The sequence below is a fragment of the Haematobia irritans genome, chromosome 3 (genome assembly GCF_050003625.1).
Source record: "Haematobia irritans isolate KBUSLIRL chromosome 3, ASM5000362v1, whole genome shotgun sequence".
NCBI lineage: Eukaryota > Metazoa > Arthropoda > Insecta > Diptera > Muscidae > Haematobia > Haematobia irritans.
In genome coordinates, this window is record NC_134399.1 from 210,149,659 (window position 1) to 210,168,079 (window position 18,421).

Consider the following 18,421-nt stretch of genomic DNA (forward strand, 5'->3'; position numbering starts at 1 on the left):
TGTATTTGATTATGATGGCGGTGCGATGGGTTTTGATTTTTATGAGTTGTGATAGCTTCCCAAAAGATAAGCAATAGAAGAATTTTCTGGGTTAAAACCATAAAATTTTCTAGGTTAAGACAATTGAAAAAATATTTATAGTAACTTTTTTAAGCTATGCACATTTAAATTACATACACGTTTTTATTGGTAATCATATATAGCTTTGAGTTGGTATTACAATCTGAATAAAAAATAGTTTATTTAAAATGGGAAATATTTTAAAATTTGAAAACAAAATCTAAATTTTTTTAGTAGACTAGGTTAGGTTAGGTTAGGTGGCAGCCCGATGTATCAGGCTCACTTAGACTATTCAGTCCACTGTGATACCATATTGGTTAACTTCTCTCTTATCACTGAGTGCTGCTCGATTCCATGTTAAGCTCAATGACAAGGGACCTCCTTTTTATAGCCGAGTCCGAAGCTTTGAAACCCTCAGAAATATAACCATCATTACTGAGGTGGGATAATCCACCGCTGAAAAACTTTTTGGTGTTCGGTCGACGCAGGAACCGAGCCCACGACCTTGTGTATGCATTGCACCACGTTTAGTGGACTAGGTAGGCTTTTGTCCTTGAAATTCAAATTTCATTTCTATAGAAAATTTTGTCAAAATTTTATTTTATTTCTATAGAAAATTTTGTTAAAATTTTATTTCTATAGAAAATTTTGTCAATTTTTTTTCTATAGAAAATTTTGTCAAAATTTTATTTCTATAGAAAATTTTGTCAAAATTTTATTCTATAGAAAATTTTGTAAAAATTTTATTTCTATAGAAAATTTTGTCAAAATTTTATTTCTATAGAAAATTTTGTCAAAATTTTATTTCTATCGAATGTTTTGTCAAAATTTTAGATCTATGGAAAATTTTGTCAAAATTCTATAGAAATTTTTTCAAAATTTTATTTCTGTAGAAAATTTTGTCAACATTTTATTTCTACAGAAAAATTTGTCAAAATTTTATTTCTATAGAACATTTTGTCAAAATTTTATTTCTATAGCAAATTTTGTCAAAATTTTATTTCTATAGAAAATTTTGTCAAAATTTTATTTCTATAGAAAATTTTGTCAAAATATAATTTCTATAGAAAATTTTGTCACAATATTTCTATAGAAAATTTTGACAGTTTGTAAACATTTTATTTCTATAGAAAATTTTGTCAAAATTTTTTTCTATAGAAAATTTTGTCAAAATTTTATTTCTATAGAAAATTTTGTCAAAATTTTATTTCTATAGAAAGTTTTGGTAGAAAATTTATTTCTGTAGAAAATTTTGTCAAAATTTTTTTCTATAGACAATTTTGTCAAAATTTTTTTCTATAGAAAATTTTGTCAAAATTTTATTTCTATAGAAAATTTTGTCAAAATTGTATTTCTATAGAAAATAGTGTCAAAATTTTATTTCTATAGAAAATTTTGCCAAAATTTTATTTCTATAGAAAATTTTGTCAACATTTTATTTCTATAGAAAATTTTGTCAAAATTTTATTTCTATAGAAAATTTTGTCAAAATTTTTTTCTATAGAAAATTTTGTCAAAATTTTATTTCTATAGAAAATTTTGTCAAAATTTTATTTTTATAGAAAGTTTTTGTCAAAATATTATTTCTATAGAAAATTTTGTAAAAATTTTATTTCTATAGAAATTTTTTTCAAAATTTTATTTCTGTAGAAAATTTTATCAAAATTTTATTTCTATAGAAAATTTTATCAAAATTTTATTTCTATAGAAAATTTTGTCAACATTTTATTTCTATAGAAAAATTTGTCAAAATTTTATTCCTATAGAAAATTTTGTCAAAATTTTATTTTTATAGAAAATTTTGTCAAAATTTTATTTTTATAGAAAATTTTGTCAAAATTTTATTTCTATAAAAAATTTTGTCAACATTTTATTTCTATAGAACATTTTGTCAAATGTTTAGTTTTATAGAAAATTTTGTCAAAATTTAATTTCTATAGAAAATTTTGTCAATTTTTTATTTCTATAGAAGGTTTTGGTAGAAAATTTATTTCTGTAGAAAATTTTGTCAAAATTTTTTTCTATAGAAAATTTTGTAAAAATTTTATTTCTATAGAAAATTTTTTCAAAATTTTATTTCTGTAGAAAATTTTATCAAAATTTTATTTCTATAGAAAATGTTATCAAAATTTTATTTCTATAGAAAATTTTGTCAACATTTTATTTCTATAGAAAAATTTGTCAAAATTTTATTCCTAAAAAAAATTTTGTCAACATTTTATTTCTATAGAAAATTTTGTCAACTGTGGCAACCGTGCTTGGAATCACTACCAATATCCTCAAAACCGTTGGATCTTAGTAAACTTGTTTTGTGAATGTACTTTTTATTTATCTTCTCAAAATATTACTTGCTATTGTCTGTTATTTCAAAATATAAATTTATACTCTACTTTTTTATTATAGGTTGCAAATAAAATTCAATATTCATGGGTGAGTAATTAATAAAATCTTGCTATTACTTCCAGCTGGAACTATATGTAATATATTTTGAATGAGTACAGCTACTAACATATAGTAATATGGACACAAGTTATTTACGTTTCTCTGTACAAAAATACAAAATTGTTAGACACTAGGCATGTAAGCAAATACACATTTAGTAACTATACAAAAAAATTCTGGAAGTGAAATTGAAATCGGGGGTCTTTAACTTTTCATTCATTATTAGTATATTGCATTGTTCAAGTAGCTATTATTCCATAGTTGTATTATTGTTGTAAAATTGTATATGATTTGTCGTGTTTTTGTTTTTTGCCTACAAATATTGCAATTATTTATATATGGACATAATTGGTGTTGTAAAACAAATTTGTAAACGGTCATTACTCATTCACATTAGCTATCAACAAATCGTGTTTGTTTTGATGAAAACGTCGTTGTTATTATTTTGTATTCTTTTTTGGAAAAAGTCTGACTCTGACACCCGGTTGTAAATTAATCACGTTCTTCAAAATAGTTGACTTCTTTATGTTAAAGAATGTAAAAACAGGGCACTGAACAACAAATTTCTCTAGAAAATTTTTGTTAAATTTCTAGAAAATTCTCAGTAATTTTAATAGAAAAATATTTGCGAGATACAATAAGTACGAGGATGGTTCCGTATGTTGTTGTTGTAACAGTTTTTAATGTAATTTCATCCATTTTGTTCTATGCTTTGGTACTTCAACTGGTGTCTCTGGAACTCTGCGACAAGGGTGGGGAGCGTCCAGAGTGATCTGGTCGGGTGAGTAGGGTAGGTTTAGTTGGGCAAGCGAAGAGATGACGAGTGTCATGTGGCCCTTGGTTACAGATGGGACACATGTCAGCTACGCTGCTATCAATCACTTGTCTGATCTTAATGTCAGCTACGCTGCTATCAATCACTTGTCTGATCTTGGGAGGTCTCTTTCCTCCGGCGCTATGGGCGGTGGTCGGACTCCGAGAACAGGATAACCCTTATAGCTTATCACCGCTTTAGCTACAGTATCCTCATGAATTCTGTTCAGACCAGTCTGATATGCTGCCTGATCTAGAGGTTCACTTTTGTAACGCTGGATCTCGCGCTCTAGAAAGTGAAGATCAACCCTTGTATTCCTGGGTGGAGGTTGCCTATCCACAAGATGGTGATTTGGATGACAACTTCTATAGCAACCCAAGAGCTACTGCGTTGACAACGCACTGGGATGATTTTCGTCTCCGCATAAAGATGATCCAGGGGTGTACTACGGAGATATCCTGTCGCAGTTTTGAGGGCAGCGTTCTGACAGGTCTGGATGTTATTACTCTGCGTGTCGCTCGTTTGAGGTGTCCACACTGGCGCTGCATAGTTTACTACTGACCGGCCAATTGCCTTATAAGTGGTCAACAAGGTTTCTTTGTCCGCATCCCAAGTGCTGCCGACAAGTGACTTGAGGACCTTGTTTCTACCGCGGAGTTTGTTACAAATTGCAGTGGCATGGGTGGGTGGACTTAAAAAGGTTGTCGAATGTGACCCCCGAGTATCTTGGGGTAGTTTACTGTCGGAATTATTTCACCTTTGATGTGACCCCCGAGTATTTTGGGGTAGTTTACTGTCGGAATTATTTCACATTTGACCCTAACATTCAACTGCCTACGGACTTCCGCCGTTCATGTAGTGAACAGTGTGGCTGAGGATTTGGTGACAGATGTCCTTAAATTTCTAGCAGTGAAGTAACTGATAAGATCAGCAATGTAGACGTTTAAACGATCGCATATGTCATCAACAATGGGCCCGGATGCCATGATTGTACAATCGTCCACCTGTGATACAATTTCGACGCCGTCAAGATGGGGTGGAATCGAGGACAGGTAGAGTTTAAACAGTGCCGCATATATCACCCCTCCCTGGGGAACTCCCTGTTTAACTCTACGGGGGTTTGACTTCTTATCCCTGAATTCCACGTACAACTGGCGTCCGCATAGATAATTCAGAACTCTGCCGGTAGGGACGTATTTTCGATGTCCTCAAATGGTTGACCGTATCGAATACCTTCGATAGTTCAAGCGCCACGAAGACCCTCCTATGACACGGCTTGGGCTGATTGAGTCCAGTATTAATATGTGCCGAAATGGCATGCAAGGCTATGGAGGAGTAGTGCCTTAAGTGTGTTGGCTACTGGCGAGAGAAGGAATATCGGTCTGTACGATTCACCTTTACTCGAATCTGGTTTCAGTAGAGGATTCACCCTACCCATTTTCCAGACATCGGGTATAATGAATGATTCCAAGAACAAATTGAGGAGTCTGGTCAGGTACTCAACTCCCAGTATTCCCAGATGCTTCAGCACTAGCATTGAAATTCCGTTGAGGCCCAGCGCCTTGGATAATTTCACGCTGTTAATGACATTGGTAACTTCGGCTGTGGTAAATTGTGGAGTGTCATCGGCTCGGAGACCGCGTATGTGACGAGTGACTCTCCTTTTCTCGACAAATTGTCGGTTGAAGAATCTAGCGCATCTCTTCGGATCAGTCACGGTCACGCGGCCAAAGGTGACTGCGATCCCATAGTCCCTTGTGGTGGGATTCGAGAGGGGTCTCACTGTTGACACACAACTTACCTGGTTCCGGTGCCTAAGTTACATTAGTTCTCTAACCAAGTGTTCCGCTTGTGTTCGTCGACTATCTAATCTAATCTCTAGACTCAGTTCCCTGATTCTAGGATTAGCACAACGGCGTTCATCACGCTCGTCTGTGAGTACCGCCTTTTCGTCTGGATAGTTGGGCCTCACTTGGGCAATTCGACCAGCGGGTATGAAGCAAGCGGCTGTTGTGTTGATGATGTCCTGGAACACACTCTGGGCAACATGAACATGAGAGGTGGGCGGGAGCTCACTGAAGCGGCGATCTGTATATTCTCTGAAGCCTTCCCAGATCGAAGGATCATTTAGTGTTGAGAATTATGGGAAATTGTCCGTCATGAGAGGTGGCGGGAAGACATAACTCATAGTCAGGTCCATATTTATTTATTTTTCGATCCAATAATCATTCAATTTGTAAGACAGTGTTAACAGTTTTTTTTTCTTGACGAAATCTTGTTAACCAAAAACAAACTGCTGACTTTATTGTTTTACAAATGTTTATGACTTTTTTTTTCCCGGTTTTGGGTTTCCATTCAATTTTTTTTGTTAATTGCGACTTTTGTCAATTTTTTTCTAACGCCTTTGTAAACTTATACTGTCATCGAATAATCGTCATGCTCTAGTAATAGTCCGTTAAATAATTGCACAATAATTGCAAAATTTCTTAGTTCTGTCGACAACAAGAAATATCTAATGTATTAGTAAGTTTCGTTTGTAAAATATTTGTTTTGCGGTTTTTGGGTATGGAATTTATCGGTGTTTGCAATGCAATGTATGAATTTTTCTAAAAGAAAAACAAAATCATTGAACTGCTTACTCAATTTGCTGTAATAATTACGAATTGCAATTTCATTTAATGACGCTTTGGTTTTATTTAAATGTATCACATTACATTAATGGATATTACGTTAGCGTTTTTTTCGTACAAAATTTATGTGAAATGATTTGTGTATTGGGAAAGTTTCAAGTTACTTTCTTGGAAATATGACAGGGTCGTAAGTATCCCTTGCAGAGAATGATGCCGTCGAGTCGCGCCGCCGCCGACCAGTTTTTGCCAGTCTAAGCTGCCGCCGAATATATGGACTCATCTCGACTCAAAATTAGCCGCCAATTAATCAAAAAATATTGGTTTAAATCAGAAATATTTATTAATAATTTTAGTTTAAATCAGAAAAATGTATTAATCACACTTATTCCTGAAGTCGCCCTCGCTCTCGCCGTCGCTTTTTGTCGTCTCGTCATTCATTTGGTATTCCCGCGAAGTGGCGACGGCGGCGACGACGATTACTTTTTGTACCAATTACAATACTCGGTAATAAAAGGCCGATATCACTAGAAAACAATCAGCTGATGTGCAAAAAAAGAATTTTATTTTTTTCGGTTTAAAATATTTTTATTTCTGACGCAATTCTAAGTCGGAAAATCAAGAAAAAATATTTAATTTGACGCGGAAAAAATGTGGATATATATTCGACGACAGTTACAGCTTCCAAAACTACAAAAATGGCGACGACGCTGAGATCAATGGCTGATCAATCAGCTGATGTGCAAAACTGAATTTTAATTATTTGCGTTTAAAATGCTGTTTGTGTTTAATCCAATGTTGACTTGGAAAATCAAAATAAATGATAAATTTGTCTCGGGAAATGATTTAGATATCTACATTAGGACAATAACAATTTCCGGCATATATAATTGGAACGACGTAGACATTATGTGTCCAAGGTTCATTAAAAGTTCGACACAATTATTACCTAAGTTTGGTGCTAAATAAAATACATTGGCCTTGAAGGATTTCTATTAAAAATAAATGGAATTGAAAATCAACACGTTTACTTTAATTGTACAGTGTTCTTTTCTATGATTTGAATGTGATGACCATAACTGCTATATATACTGATTTCCCCCCCATTTTTTTGTGTAATTGTTGAAGATTAGTCACTTTACCTCTTACCAATTTCAATTTTTTACATTTATTTTTCAATTGTTCGATTAATAAAGTCTAAAAAACTTCTTCAAAAATTAAACACTAAACTCGTGGCTGGTAAATTTAAAGGCGACAAAAAGCGACGATGTTGGCGACAAAAATCGACACCAGGAATACCGATTTTCTTCGATAGCAGAATATATCGACGAACGGAATACCAATTAGTGGCGACTGACGAAAAGCGACGGCGAGGGCGACTTCAGGAATAAGGTTGAATATTTTTTTTTCTATCAAAATGTTGAACTTTCACCCAAAAGCCGTCAGTATCAAGTTGCTACAATAATTTTGCAAAAATTTAGCTCAGAAAATATGAATGAAATGTAAATGGTATTGTAAGATTGGTTGTACAACTAATCTCATTACCATTCGGATAACTTCAAATATATTTTATAATGGATAAGTGTCCGACGCAGAGAATGAAGCCGACCCATTTTTGTCGGCGGTGGCTAACACTAAATTTGACGGCTTGACGGCTAAGACGATAAAAAAATTGTCTGTTCGGCAGCGTAAAATTATCTATTATAAAATCAATTTGAAGTTTTCCGAATTGTAATGAGATTAGTTGTGCAACCAATCTTACAATGAAATTTACATTTCATTCAAATTTTTTAAGCTAAATTTTTGTAAAACTACTATAGCAACTTGCTACTAATTGATTGAAAGTGGAAAGTTCAAAATTTTGGCAAAAACTATAACAAATATTATTAAATTTTTCTGATATAAATCAATATTTTAGATTAATTGGCGTCTAAATTTGAGTCGAGATGAGTCGACATATTCGGCGGCGTCGTCGACTGCTAAAAACGGGTCGGCGACGGCTAAAATCGGCGGCGCGACTCGGCGGCTTCATTCTCTGGTCCGACGCCCTATAGACAAATTTATATAGGCTTAGCCGTCAAGCCGCCGCAGCCGGAGGCAAAAAGTTAGTGTCAGCCGCCGCCGACAAAAATGGGTCGGCTTCATTCTCGGGTCCCTTGGTACCGAATGTAGCACATTTTATTCAAATTAAGAACAGCTTTAAATGAATTTTTAATATAATGATTTAAAATATTATCCCTTTGACTACCGTTGTTCACTTAGGAGGACATTCCAAAACGACACCAAACTCTAGTTTTCCACTTAGTTTCGATTCATTTCTCGATGTTATTTTAAAGTAGATGCTTTAATCCAAATAAGCTATAAATAATTTCCATATTGGTGAGCACTAAAATTACAATTCTTGTTTTACATGCTGTTATTACAAGTCAATTTAGAAGAAAAAAGTAAAGTTTTTAATATTAATTTCATTTCGGCAGTGGAAGAGTTAAATGGCTGACATAATATATCTCAAAAAAATTTAACATTGAATATTCCCTTATAGTCAAAAAAAATTTAAAAATAATTCTTTCCTCCCAAATGAAACTTTAGACAAACATTTGATTTTCGCTGTAAGGAAGTTTTTTTTTTAAAGAAAATTTCATAAAGACTAACTCCAAAAAAAAATCTTTTTCTGGCTAATTGCATTTCTTACTCACATTTTTCTCACTTCCAAGATGTAAACAATGTAGAAGAAATTATTCGATTTTATACATTTTAAATGTTACCTAGACGGAGAATCGAATCGCGGTATATACAATTTGTAAGCCGACACACTATTCACTGGGCTAAGTAGCTGTTATTGCCATCAACAGACAATTATCGCTATAGCCATCAATGCACAAGCAACACAAACAGTCAAAGGGTTATATTTATATAGCATAGTTTTCGGCGCCCACGAGCCGATTAAAGAAACTTTATTTAACAGAAATATACATTTAGTTGGACACCGTGGAGCAATGGTTAGCATACCCGCCTTGTATGCCAAGGATCGTTGGTTCAAACCCTGCTTCGATCGTATACCAAAAAGTTTTTTTGTTTTGTTTTTTTTTACATATATTCCAAATAACAGGTTGGCTGATAAGTCCCCGGTCTGACACATAGATGGAGTCGCTAGTATTAAATGCATATTATTTTTATATAGTACCAACCTTCAAATGATTCGTGTCAAAATTTGACGTCTGTAAGTCAATTAGTTTGTGAGATAGAGCGTCTTTTGTGAAGCAACTTTTGTTATTGTGAAAAAAAATGGAAAAAAAGGAATTTCGTGTTTTGATAAAATACTGTTTTCTGAAGGGAAAAATACGGTGGAAGCAAAAACTTGCCTTGATAATGAGTTTCCGGACTCTGCCCCAGGTAAATCAACAATAATTGATTGGTATGCAAAATTCAAGCGTGGTGAAATGAGCACTGAGGACGGTGAACGCAGTGGACGCCCGAAAGAGGTGGTTACCGACCAAAACATCAAAAAAATCCACAAAATGATTTTGAATGACCGTAAAATGAAGTTGATCGAGATAGTAGAGGCCTTAAAGATATCAAAGGAACGTGTTTGTCTTATCATTAATCAATATTTGGATATGCGGAAGCTCTGTGCAAAATGGGTGCCGCGCGAGCTCACATTTGACCAAAAACAACAACGTCCCAGCAAAAACTAGGTAACCACATCTCATTACAATTGGCATTACCAGGAGTAAAGCTGTCAAGCGGTGAGTTATAATGACTAACTTGTAATGTCAAAAATAAATACTTCTTGGTAATTTTTGAATGGTTATTTTCAAATTTTTAGGCAGTTGGCTATTAATGACTTAATAAAATAGAATAAATGATAGTACCATTAGGTATAATTATTCACATAATTGAGCATTTACTTAAAAAATCAAAAAGAATATGTAATGTAACGTTAATGCTGATGATTTTTCCGTTAAGAAATTTTTATCACAAATAATTCATAATAATTGTGTTTTAAATAAATGACATTATAATATTATGTTTTAAATAAATGCTCTCTTATACCTCATTCACATTACACTTCCAAAATGCACTTAAGCTAAATTTCAAATGCCATTTGCCTTATAAAAAAGGGGCTTAAAATCCACTTTTTGTAGATTTCGAAACTAATGTGAATTGGCTATTGGATATATTATAACGTAATTCACGAATCCAACTCTCTTAAACAACCTACATTTATTTCGATTTTAAGTGTGAAATTAATTTGCGTGTAATCTTATTTACATGATTTATTCGATTTTTTGTTTATTTATACAATATTCGTTTCTATTCAAGTAGTGCTCCTATTACAGCATTTACTCGCCACATCTTGATCCATTGTAATTGGCGATAGAAATCAATATTTTCGAGATTTGGTTGCCTGAATAAGTGGCTATTTTGGAAGCTTTGGTGTATCTACGAATAAGTGATTACATATTAGGTTATTATATGCTTTAATGTAATTCGGAGCGATGCCAATTAATAAGTGGTTATTAATTTTTAAATAGGCATACCTGCAAGATTACCGGGTAATGAGCTCCATCACTACACTTCTGAGTGCAATCGACAGTCGGCTGAGTGGACCCAGCAAAAACTAGGCAACCACATCTCATTAAAATTTGCATTACCAGTAGTAAAAGTGTCATTACACGTTGCATTACAATGCGGTGAGTTATAATGACTAACATATAATGACAATAATAAATACTTCCCGGTAAAATTTGATAATTCTCAAAATGTAATGCAGTTGGCTGTTAATAACTTAATAAAATATAAAAATTATATGAAAAACAATATGTATATTAATGTAACGGTAATTCTGAAGATTTTTCATTTAGGTGTATTCTTCATAAATATTTCATAATAATTGTGTTTTAAATATATAATCTTACCATATTATATATTAAATAAATACTTTATTAGGTATATTATAAAGTATTTCAAGAATCCAACTCCCTTAAACAACCAATTTTTATTTCCATTTTAAGCGTGAATTTAGTTCGCGTTTAATTTTACTTAGATGAATATATTACCCCATTTCCTAATATTCGGAATCGCAAGTCGAATTTACTTTTCTTATAAGAAAATAACAAGATACCCTCGGTATTTAATCCAATTTCAGTTTAAACATCTCATTAAAGACAACTACACAGAAAAAAATATCACCAAAATATTTCCAATTAAAAAGTTAATTGAAGTTGAAAATTTTTTCAATTAATAAATTAATTGATACAATTAACTTTTTAATCATGATAGAAACATTAAGTTAATTAAGTCAACGATTGAAATTTTTAAAATGTTTAATTAAAAAATTAATTGATACAATTAACTTTTTAATCAAATTTGGAAGACTAATTCAGTTAAAAAAAGTGCTGATTTTTTTTTTACTTTTTTAATTCAAAATGTATTTCAAACAATCATTTGTTAATCCAAATAAAAACTCTAAGCCAATCTAACTAAGTAATTAAAAATAGTTACCTTTTTTAATTAATAAATTAATTGCGTTTTGCAATCAACATCAATTAAATTTTTAATTGAATCAATTAAAAAATTAATTGAATTTTGCTGAAAAAATCAATTAATTTTTTAATCAAGAATTTTTTCTATGCCCAATTAAAACTGTGATTGATACTATCATTTTCGTGATTGAAGACATTTCAATTAAAAAATTAATTGGATCAATTAATTTGGTGATTGAATCAGAGAAAAATTTTTTTGTGTGTATACTCAAGTATTGCTTATCTTACTGCATTACTCGGCGTATTTGGATCCAATGTAATCGGCGAGTGAAGTCAATATTTTCGAGATTTGGTTACCAGAGTCAATAAGTGGTTATTTTACAAACTTTTGTATATCTACAAATAAGTGATTACTACTAGGTGAACATATGCTCTAAATGCATTACTTATTTCATGGCCGAAGGTATGCTTGGGTTGAAGTACTTTACTCGTAGGACGTGTGTATGTAAATGTAATCCGAAGCGATTGCAATTTATAAGTGGTTATTTCTTTTTGATTGGGATTGCCTACAAAATTACCGGGTAATGAGAGTTTTTGCTGGGGACAGCGATCGGTGAACCGTCTCCGAAGCGTGGAAAGACTCAAAAGTCCGCTGGCAAAGTAATGGCCTCTGTTTTTTTGGGATACGCATGGAATAATTTTTATCGATTATCTTGAGAAGGAAAAACCATCAACAGTGACTATTATATGGCGTTATTGAAGCGTTTGAAGGCCGAAATCGCGACAAAACGGCCCCATATGAAGAAGAAAAAAGTGTTGTTCCACCAAGACAACGCACCGTGCCACAAATCATTGAGAACGATGGCAAAAATTCATGAATTGAGCTTCGAATTGCTTCCCCACCTACCGTATTGTCCAGATCTGGCCCCCAGCGGTCTTGTTCTCAGACCTCAAAAGGATGCTCGCAGGGAAAAAAATTGGCTGCAATGAAGAGGTCGAAAATGAGGACTATTTTGAGCAAAACCGAAGGAGTACTACCAAAATGGTATCAAAAAATTGGAAGGTCGTTATAATCGTTGTATCGCTCTTGAAGGGAACTATGTTGAATAATAAATACGAATTTTGACAAAAAAATTTGTTTTTCTTTGTTAGACCGGGGACTTATCAGCCAACCTGTTATTCGTAAGTTGTTAACATGCCATCGGTTTTGCTAGCCACTGTACATTAAAATCTTTCAAATATATTTGTCATAAATATAATTTCATGAATATAGGTTAAATGATGTTCATGATTAAGTTCTTTTTTTTTTGGCTTCAGTTTGTCACTACAAGACAGCGACATTAAATGCTTTACAATGTTACCAAAAATTTTATTTTCTCAAAGGCGCCAAAAAAAATGTTTTCGAGTTCAAAAACCTAATAAAATGAAAGCCTCGACTATATAAAAATATCACATGTCACTTGCGTGTCCAAAAAAAATCGCAATGTCTAGAAAAAAACGTTTTGACTACATTTTGTTTGGGGTAAAATATTTACATAAACAATCATTACCAATTTCGTTGTGTGTTTCTGCTTCAGCATTATTTTCTCTATATCTCAATATTCTATCTTACAAGCTATCGTTATGATTGTGTTCTCTACGTCTGATTTTTCGCAAGAAAGCGAAAATGAGGTTCTTGTTTGTTGTTTGTCCTTATTTTTGTGAAATTAAATGCGCCACAAAACTACTCTAAATTGATTTCAAGTGCAACCTATCAACATCCAACGTCCAAGAAAAAAAAAAAACTATATTTACAAATGTTTTGAAGTGTGAAGACCCGCGAAGATATCCAATAGACAGACAAGGTGGGGAAATCAAGGGTAGTCAAATGTCGTTGAATGATTTCAATAGAAAATAGAATACAGTCATTACAAAAAGTTGTTTTTGTGTATGGACCAATAATCGATGTTAAAATTTATTTATTTTCTGTTTTAATTTAAAATGTTTTGAAAATTTGAAATATTGAGTTAATGTCACAATTTAATTATTTTTTTTAGTTGACTTAATTGCTTCTGTGGTGCACAGCAAACAAAGTAAACTGTTTTCAAGAAAGTATGAACTACCTCATGCGAAAATTGAACTAAATTGTACTCCATATTTTGAGATTATTACAAAGTGTTTTTAAAACCTGGAAAATTTAATGCCCTGGCGTACTTTTTATCTGCACTTCACGAAATTATATCCTCTCATACAAGAAAAAAAAATAACTAAAAGAAAAGAAAGAAATCATTAGCGCCAAATCATGACCATAAGTTAATTGTGAACAAAAATTTCTATAGAAATAAAATTTTGACAAAAATTTCTATAGAAATAAAATTTTGACAAAATTTTCTACAGAAATAAAATTTTGACAAAATTTTCTATAAAACTAAAATTTTCACAAAGTTTTCTATAGAAATAAAATTTTGACAAAATTTTCTATAGAAATAAAATTTTGACAAAATTTTCTATAAAAATAAAATTTTGACAAAGTTTTCTATAGAAAGAAAATTTTGACAAAATTTTCTATAGAAATAAAATTTTGACAAAATTTCTATTTTATAAAAATATTTTTTTTTAATTCTATAGAAAATTTTGCCAAAATTTTATTTCTATAGAAAATTTTAGAAATAGAATATTGACAAAATTTTCTATTGAAATAACATTTTGACAAAATTTTGTATAGAAATAAAATTATGACACAATTTTCTATAGAAATAAAATGTTGAAAAAAGTTTCTATAGAAATAAAATTTTGACAAAATTTCTATTCTATAAAAATAATTTTTTTATTTCTATAGAAAATTTTGCCAAAATTTTATTTCTATAGAAAATTTTAGAAATAAAATTTTAGAAAAAAATTTTTGACAAAATTTTCTATAGAAATAAAATTTTGACAAAATTTTCTATAGAAATAAAATTTTGACCAAAAATTTCTATAGAAATAAAATTTTGACCAAAAATTTCTATAGAAATAAAATTTTGACCAAATTTTCTATAGAAATAAAATTTTGAACAAAAATTTCTATAGAAATAAAATTTTGACAAAATTTTCTATAGAAATAAAATTTTGACAAAATTTTTTATAGAAATAAAATTTTGACAAAATTTTCTATAGAAATAAAATTTTGACAAAATTTTCTATAGAAATAAAATTTTGACCAAAAATTTCTATAGAAATAAAATTTTGACCAAATTTTCTATAGAAATAAAATTTTGACCAAAAATTTCTATAGAAATAAAATTTTGACAAAATTTTCTATAGAAATAAAATTTTGACAAAATTTTTTATAGAAATAAAATTTTGACAAAATTTTCTACAGGAATAAAATTTTAACAAAATTTTCTATAGAAATAAAATTTTGAACAAAAATTTCTATAGAAATAAAATTTTAACAAAATTTTCTATAGAAATAAAATTTTAACAAAATTTTCTATAGAAAATTTTGAACAAAAATTTCTATAGAAATAAAATTTTGACAAAATTTTCTATAGAAATAACATTTTGACAAAATTTTCTATAGAAATAAAATTTTTACAAAATTTTCTATAGAAATAAAATTTTGACAAAATTTTCTATAAAAATAAAATTTTGAACAAAATTTTCTACAGAAATAAAATTTTGACAAAATTTTCTATAGAAATAAAATTTTGAACAAAATTTTCTATAGAAATAAAATTTTGAACAAAATTTTCTATAGAAATACAATTTTGAACAAAATTTTCTATAGAAATAAAATGTTGAACAATATTTTCTGTAGAAATAAAATTTTGCACAATATTTTCTATAGAAATAAAATTTTGACAAAAATCTCTATTGAAATAAAATTTTGAGAAAGTTTTCTATAGAAATAAAATTTTTACAAAATTTTCTATAGAAATAAAATTTTGACAAAATTTTCTATAAAAAAAAATTTTTGACAAAATTTTTTATAGAAATAAAATTTTGAACAAAATTTTCTATAGAAATAAAATTTTGAACAAAATTTTCTATAGAAATAAAATTTTGAACAATATTTTCTGTAGAAATAAAATGTTGAACAATATATTCTATAGAAATAAAATTTTGACAAAATTTTCTATGGAAAAAAAATTTGACAAAATTTTCTGTAGAAATAAAATTTTGAACAAAATTTTCTATAGAAATAAAAATTTGACCCAAATTTTTCTATAGAAATAAAAATTTGACCAAATTTTATATAGAAATAACATTTTGGCAAAATTTTCTATAGAAATAAATTTTAACAAAATTTTCTATAGAAATAAAATTTTGAACAAAATTTTCTATAGAAATAAAATTTTAACAAAATTTTCTATAGAATTTATATTTTGACAAAATTTTCTATAGAAATTATATTTGGACAAAATCTTCTATAGAAATAAAATTTTGACAAAAATTTCTATAGAAAAATATGTTGACAAAATTTTCTGTAGAAATAAAATTTTGACAAAATTTTCTATAGAAATAAATTTTGACAAAATTGTCTATAGAAATAAAATTTTGACAAAATTGTCTATAGAAATAAAATTTGATTTTGACAACATTTTCTATAGAAATTATATTTTGACAAAATTTTCTATAGAAATTATATTTTGACAAAATTTTCTATAGAAATAAAATTTTGACAAAAATTTCTATAGAAAAAAAATGTTGACAAAATTTTCTGTAGAAATAAAATTTTGAACAAAATTTTCTATAGATATAAAATTTTGACAAAATTTTCTATAGAAATAAAGTTTTGACAAAATTTTCTACAGAAATAAAATTTTGACAAAATTTCTATTTTATAAAAATATTTTTTTTTAATTCTATAGAAAATTTTGCCACAATTTTATTTCTATAGAAAATTTTAGAAATACAATATTGACAAAATTTTCTATTGAAATAAAATTTTGACAAAATGTTCTATAGAAATAAAATTTTTACACAATTTTCTATAGAAATAAAATTTTGACAAAATTCTATTCTATAAAAATATTTTTTTTATTTCTATAGAAAATTTTGCCAAAATTTTATTTCTATAGAAAATTTTAGAAATAAAATTTTAGAAAAAAAAAATTTGACAAAATTTTCTATAGAAATAAAATTTTGAACAAAATTTTCTATAGAAATAAAATTTTGAACAAAATTTTCTATAGAAATAAAATTTTGAACAAAATTTTCTATAGAAATAAAATTTTGACAAAATTTTCTATAGAAATAGAATGTTGACAAAAGTTTCTATAGAAATAAAATTTTGAACAAAATTTTCTATAGAAATTATATTTTGACAAAATTTTCTATAGAAATAAAATTTTAACAAAATTTTCTATAGAATTTATATTTTGACAAAATTTTCTATAGAAATTATATTTTGACAAAATTTTCGACAGAAATAAAATTTTGACAAAAATTTCTATAGAAAACAAGTAAGGAAAGTCTAAAGTCGGGCGGGGCTGACTATATTATACCCTGCACAACTTTGTAGATCTAAATTTTCAATACTATATCACAGCCGTCAAATGTGTTGGGGTATAAAGGTTTGTCCCAAATACATACATTTAAATATCACTCGATGTGGAAAGATTTTGATAGACTTCTACAAAATCTATAGACTCAAAATTGAAGTCGGCTAATGCCCAGTGCATTGGAACACAATGTTAGTAAAAAAATATGGGAAACCTTTAAATCTGAAGCAATTTTAAGGAAACTTCGCAAAAGTTTATTTATGATTTATCGCTCGATATATATGTATTAGAAGTTTAGGAAAATTAGAGTAATTTTTACAACTTTTCGACTAAGCAGTGGCGATTTAACAAGGAAAATGTTGGTATTTTGACCATTTTTGTCGAAATCAGAAAAACATATATATGGGAGCTATATCTAAATCTGAACCGATTTCAATCAAATTTGGCACACATGACTGTATTACTAATTGTACTCCTAGTGCACAATTTCAACCAAATTAGGCCAAAACTCTGGCTTCTGGGGCCATATAAGTCCATATCGAGCGAAAAATATATATGGAAGCTATATCTAAATCTGAACCGATTTCAATCAAATTTGGCACACATGACAATACTACCAATTGTACTCCTTGTGCAAAATTTCAACCAAATTGGGCCAAAACTCTGGCTTTTAGGACCATATTAGTCCATATCGGGCGAAAGATATATGTGGGAGTTATATCTCAATCTGAACCGATTTCAATCAAATTTTGCACACTTGACTATACGATTAAATGTTATGTTTGTACAAAATTTCAAGCAAATCGGTATAAAACTCTGGTTGCTGGATCCATATTAGTGCATATCGGGCGAAAGATATATATGGGAGCTATATCTAAATCTGAACCGATTTCTTCCAAAATCAATAGAGTTCTATTCTGACCCAAATTAGGAACATGTGCCAAATTTGAAGGCGATTGAACTTAAATTGCGACCTAGACTTTGATCACAAAAATGTGTTCACAGACAGACGGACGGACGGACGGACAGACGGACAGACGGACATGGTTATATCGACTCAGGGACCAACCCTGAGCATTATTGCCAAAGACACCATGTATCTATCTCGTCTCCTTCTGGGTGTTACAAACATATGCACTAACTTATAATACCCTGTTCCACAGTGTGGCGCAGGGTATAAAAAATGTTGACAAAATTTTCTGTAGAAATAAAATTTTGAACAAAATTTTCTATAGAAATAAAATTTTGACAAAATTTTCTATAGAAATAAAATTTTGAACAGAATCTTCTATTTTATAAAAATATTTTTTTTTTTAATTCTATAGAAAAGTTTGCCAACATTTTATTTCTATAGAAAATTTTGTCAAAATATAATTTCTATAGAAAATTTTGTTCAAAATTTTATTTCCACAGAAAATATTGTTCAAAATTTTATTTCTATAGAATATTTAGAAATACAATTTTCTATAGAAAAAAAATTTGACCAAATGTTCTATTGAAATAAATTTTGACAAAACTGTCTATAGA